A 6000-nucleotide genomic window follows, 5' to 3' on the forward strand; every position below is an offset into this window, starting at 1 on the left:
TCAAATCTCTCATGCTCACTCATCTTGCCTTTGTAGATGACCTCATGATTTTCTCCAAGGCTGATACGCTCTTGATCTCTTCCATCATGCCTTCCCTTCAGTTCTTTGAGAACCTCTCGGGCCTTCGCATCAACCTTTTTAAATCCCACCTTTTCCTTGTGGGCGTTTCTGATTCCTCTAAAGCCTGCTTCCTTGAGCTTACAGGCTTCATCCTCAGCTCCTTTCCTATCATGTATCTTGGCCTGCCACTTATCACTGCTAGGCTGTCTACCAGTCACTGTACCCACATGTTGGACCTTGTGAGAAAAAGGCTCCAGCTTTGGAAGGGGCAAACTTTTGTCTTATGCGGACCACCTTGTCTTTGATAGATTGGTGCTTCAATCCATATACCTTTATTGGTCGGGAGTCTGTGCTCTTCCACATTCCATTATCAAGGCTATGGAGTCCCTTCTCTGCTCCTTCCTTTGGAAAGGGGAGGAATCATCCAAATTTCGTCATCCTCTCAGTTGGTCCTCCTTTTGCCTTTCCAAATCTGAAGGAGGCCTGGGTCTTAGAAGAATCAAAGAGGTTAATAGATCCGACATCCTCAAGCTTATCTGGAAGATCGTGTCCAAGCATCCCAGCATATTGGTCTCTTTTGATTATATTCCTCTCCTCTAGAAAATGGCTCCTTGTGGTCTGCCCCTCTCCTCAGATGCCTTGGGTTTGGCGCAGCATCCTTAGCTATAGGCCCATTGCCATTAGAGCCATCTCCTTCTTTATTGGCAATGGCTCCTTGATCCATCTTTGGCTTGACCACTTACACCTTATAGGGATCCTCTTTATTGTTACCCCCAAAGCCATCTACTCTTTGGGTTTGAGCAGGAATGCCTCTGTCACCTCCATTATCTCTAATGGAATCTGGTCTTCTCTAGTCCTCCCTCCCTCTTATCCCCCGGGTCATAGGGGAAGAGAGGATAACATATCTTGGCTCCCCTCTCCTTCTAGCTTGTTTAACTTTGCCTCTCCTTGGGATTATATTTGGTCCGAAGGTCCTCTTGTTCCTTGGAGTTACATCATTTGGTTTAAAGGCCGCATTCCTCATAATAGCTTCATGGCCTGGTGGGCCATCTCCAACTGCCTCCCTACGTAGTCTTTCCTCCTCTACCGGCATATGTAGGTCCCCTCGTCATATTGTGTATGAGACCTATCTCTGGCTTGATCACTTGCACCTTACAGGTGATTATCGACAGTGAGAGCTGAGTAAATGTGGCTTCTAAAACCTTCGTCAAGGAGACAAAACTACAAACTGTAGAGACCCACAACCATATAAAGTTTCTCTTTTTAATTGAGGCACATTGTAGGTAAATCAAAAATCTTCAATCCCCTCAAAGCTCCATCATTATAGAAAAAAGTGTGGTGAGATGTAGGAGGTATGAAAAATCCATATCCATATCCTAGCTGAAGAACAGGAAGTAAAATGCAAGCCATTAAGAACCAATGAGAAGGGTTTTAGGATTGGATAGTAGAAGTCAATATGAATCGGTAATAGACATAAATTTTAGAGCAAATTACACAGCCCTCCCATAGACTATTCCCCGATGACACCCTCTTCCCCACGATTTGAAATATATCTCTAAATTCGTTTACATTTAAAAAAGTCTTACAAGCAGCACCAGTCCGCTGGCATGTGACTGTTAAGTGAGGACGTCAGTTGGCACTATATTTGAAAACGCCCAAAATAACCTTCTACAAGAGGTGCCCTTTATTCAAAACATAAGAACTATGCTCATTGTCTGCAACCTCATCCTTCCCAGAGAAAAATTAGCGCCTTGTTACCATTGAGCTTTGCCAACGACATGAGTGCCTAGAGAGGTTTGAGCGTCTTCTCCAGGGTGAAGATAAAGAAGCTGCTAAAGAAGAAGGCAGAGAGGAGGAAGGGGACAAACAACGAGTTTCATCTTTGTCATGGTGACACGGTGGGCATAGATACCACATTGAGGCCCTGATTCTGTCTCTGATACCATACTAGCAACTTCGGTCGGAGTTTCATTGGGAAACTGCAACAGGAATTTCCAATGTAACGAGGTTTCTACAGAGTGGGCAAGCAGAGTGGGAGTGAAACCACATGTCTATGCAATATATGTGGAGCTGTAATTGCTTTGAGGGAGGTGACCACCTTAAAATTTTGTATTGGGTTCAACTCAATGACTTTGAGAAACTCTAAAACAACCATACTTCTGGATTTTCCGTTGATTTGTTGGGATTTGGGAAGGTAGTTTGTATCAGAAATCAAGGGGAAAAAAGAATGAGGAAATCTTTCCCCTGTTTCTATCCGCATCTTTCTTCAATCATGGTTGTTGCAATGTTGCCTAGAACTTGACAACTAAAGAGAGTAAGGAACCAGCCTATTATAGCTTTAGATTGAGACCCAAATCCCTTTTATAGATTTGTATCATGTGGACTACAACAACACGTTTCTATTTTTTCATTTTTGCAGTGATGATCACGATCAGAATAGGTAGCGGAGAAGAAATTGTGATAAAATCATCATCTTGTTTTATGCAATTGCAGCAGTGGCATTGCTCAGCTGCAAGAAACGTGGGTTAAAAAAAAAAAAAACACAAAAACCTTCGTCTTTCCTTTTTTGCTCCTCCCACTCTTTCTTCCCTGTTGTGTTTTCTTTGCTACTCTATTTTCGGTGCCTCTTACTAAGTATGGATATCATCCACTACATGAGAAAAGGGACACATGGATTTTTATCTCCATTCGATTCTCCTACCTGAGTCGCACTTTAACTGACATCATAATGCAGAGCTCAATGAAAGTTTCCTACGCCAACAGTATGGCGGTCGGCACCGGATTCCAGGCACCGTCTCTGAGCTAGGTACCCGCTGGCGGTCATCTTCATCTCCTTTGAGCTTGCGGCTGCTCTTTGTTAAACATTTGTCTTTAAATTAGTTCCAGTTTGGGCCTGGTCATAGTTGCCACGGCGTCAAGGCGAACCAAGGTGTTAGAGGGCTGTCTAAGTGCTTAGGTGAGAAGGCACCCACCTTAAGGCGAAGAAGGCGTCCAAATGTTAAATGGAGTTGAGTTTCTTTGTTTGAGTGCGCCCACGTGGCCTGATAGCTGCCTGTTTGCTGATGGTTCTCCTTCTTCCCTTTCGCTGTGATTCTGATTCTCTTCTCTTAGTGAAGCTCTTGGTTTTCCTTCTTTTCTGCCTCCTTTCCTTTTCTGTTCTTCTTTCTTCTCCTTTAAATCTCCTTCTCTCTGCTTCTGTTTTCTGCTTTACTGTTTCCCATTTCTGTGACCATTACAAACAATACACTACTTGGACCGATCTATCGTTGTCAAGGCATGTTGGCGATTCGAGGCATTGGAGGGGGCCTAAATGTGCGGCGAACCAAAAAGGTGACCAAGTGTCTCCCTGGAAACTATGGACAGGTCTCTCTCGATCCTCCTTTTCCTTTCAGTTTTATTGGAACTAACACCTTTCCTTGGTGTGATTCTAGCGATAGGTTATTGATGTAGATCCACATTATGGAAGAAGCTATTAGAGGAAGAAAGGTCCAGCCAAGAAGGCCCAATCGATCTCCACTTAGACCACTTAAGTGGCTAAGTCATTAATTAGAAATAAGGGCCCATTGGGCCCATCGAGTTATGTTCCCCTAGTGGGTTTTAGTTTAGTGTTGTTGACTTGTTTCCATTCCTAGTTGTAGTAGGACTACTCTATATCTCCACACAGGGTAAGTCCTAGTCCTAGTCCTAGTATGACTGCTTGTAATTAGGTAGGTCCTGCCCTCTTTAAATAGGGGAGCTATTGTACAATTAAAATTCAGATTTGAATAAAAGAATATTGCAGTCAAACTGTTAGAACAGCTGAGATAGCTGTGGGTGAGAAGCCTTGGCCGAGACAGCCACTCCTCCCCCACTTTATCATTGTTTGGCAGTCATAAATCTCAAGATAGTAGTGCCTAATAACTACCTGAAGCATAGTTGTCACATTGTCTAGGTGGCCCTAGGCCTTGGAGGGGGGAAATCAAGGCGACCAAGGATCCCTTCTAGAAAAGGGTGCCTGGAATCCTAGGTGTTGTCACGGCGTCTAGAAGACCCTAGGCATTGGATGGGGGAAATCAAGGCAACACCAACAAGGCGCCTGCGCCAACAACAATTACTAGAATGAAGGAGCTCTAACAACAAGAATTTTTATGAAAACCCTTGATGCTCAGCAGCAGACTGATGTTTAGAAATAAAACAACAAACAACTAACAGCATGCTCTAATATAGTCCCATTGAGTAAAAATGAACTTATTAATTAAATGACAACATGGACTAACAGCCTTGCAGGACATGATAGGAGGCACCGTACAACCACTTAAACTTCCCCATCAACTTATAACAGTATGGATGCAGAGGGAATAAGAAACAAAAACTTGAAGAACCTATGTGATATAATCATAGTCAAAGAACTGATATACCTGTAAATTACAATCTGCTCCAAAAGACAAGCAAACCAGCACATAATTTAGCACCTCTAGCCCCCACAACATGAAGAGGTGTGGTATTATGCCCATTCCTTATGTTCACATCAACTCCAGCATCAAGAATAATCTACTCAAACAATAAATAAATAATAGACAAAAGTTTGTTAGCCTGAAGTAAAAAGTTCACAAGAAACGTTTTTTTGTTATTCTCAAGGTACATAAAAGCATGTTGGAACATAAGACCAGGAAGTCATTTGTCTTACCTTGACTAACTCAACATCATTAGCAATAGCTGCTATATGCAAAGCCGTTCGCCCATGTTGTGGTTCCTGGGAAACTTGGGCAGTTGGCTCAGCCACAGCAGCAAGCTTAGTTAGGAAAGTAAGCTTGTCTACCCTCCGTAAGGAACACAAATTAAATAAATGTCAAACAGGAAACTTAGATAGGAAAGTAGATGAAACACAAAGAATTGAAGCAAAGCAAGCAAGTTATGGAAAGAAAAAAAATCCTTAGGCTGTTTGTTTTTCAAGAAAATTCGAGAAAAACAAATAAGACAAGCAAAAGACACAAAAGATCCTTTTCTCATAATTTCATGCCAAACAAGCATGTTCTTACTTCTTTATCATGTATTTATACATGCAATGGTGTAAAGTATCTCCTACATCAATAGCAAGGGAATATTTTCCTTGACAGGGAGCAATTTGATTATTATTTCCACATATTGGTGTTGCTTTGTTATGTTCCCTTTTTTTTTTCTTTTCCTTTCTTTCCTTTGCCTTTTCTCTCACTATCCTAGATCCATGTAGCCAACCCATTTAGTTGGGAAAAGGCTTTGTTTTTGTAATTGTTGTATTATTGCCATGTGGAAGGCTCATGCAGCCATTCCAGTTATTGAGAGAGGGCACAAGTCAAATTCCAGGGATCACAAACGCATAGCAGACCATGTGACTGTTGTATCTTCAGTTCCCAAATATTTATCATATAATCATTACCACCTTTCCTTATTGCTGTTAGCAATACCTTCCATTAGAAGTGCTTGACCAAGTTGCACTCTGTTAAGATCCTAAGATATCAAGGGGATGTGACTAACCAGCAGAAGAGGGATAAAAGAAAATTTCGAACAAGAAATGCAACAGAAAGCCGTGTACCAGCTTTCCACAATAATCATAGGGTTTTATTCAAGTTCTCAAATTTCTTTTTAAGTCTTCTTTGTGTTTCTCTAACTCCTTTAGTGAGATAATTAAACAGATCTGGAAGGTATGGATCCAATTCGTGATGGAGAAAAAAGTGACTGGGATGGTAAGAACTTAATTTCTGGAATATCTGTACGCAAGGACTACCAGGGGATCCCTCCCTCCAGTCATCCATCGGTAAAGTAGTCATCAGGTCATGATTATGAGATACAGTTACTACTGAAGTTCAAAACAAGGAAATGCATATCCAACCATAACATCTTCATGATATTATTGGCCCTCAAATCAAGCAAGATACATGCACTCAAGTAACCCAGGCAAATCTAGCCGATACTCCCCCACCC

This window comes from Macadamia integrifolia, unplaced genomic scaffold (assembly GCF_013358625.1).
Source record: "Macadamia integrifolia cultivar HAES 741 unplaced genomic scaffold, SCU_Mint_v3 scaffold1922, whole genome shotgun sequence".
NCBI classification, from domain to species: domain Eukaryota; kingdom Viridiplantae; phylum Streptophyta; class Magnoliopsida; order Proteales; family Proteaceae; genus Macadamia; species Macadamia integrifolia.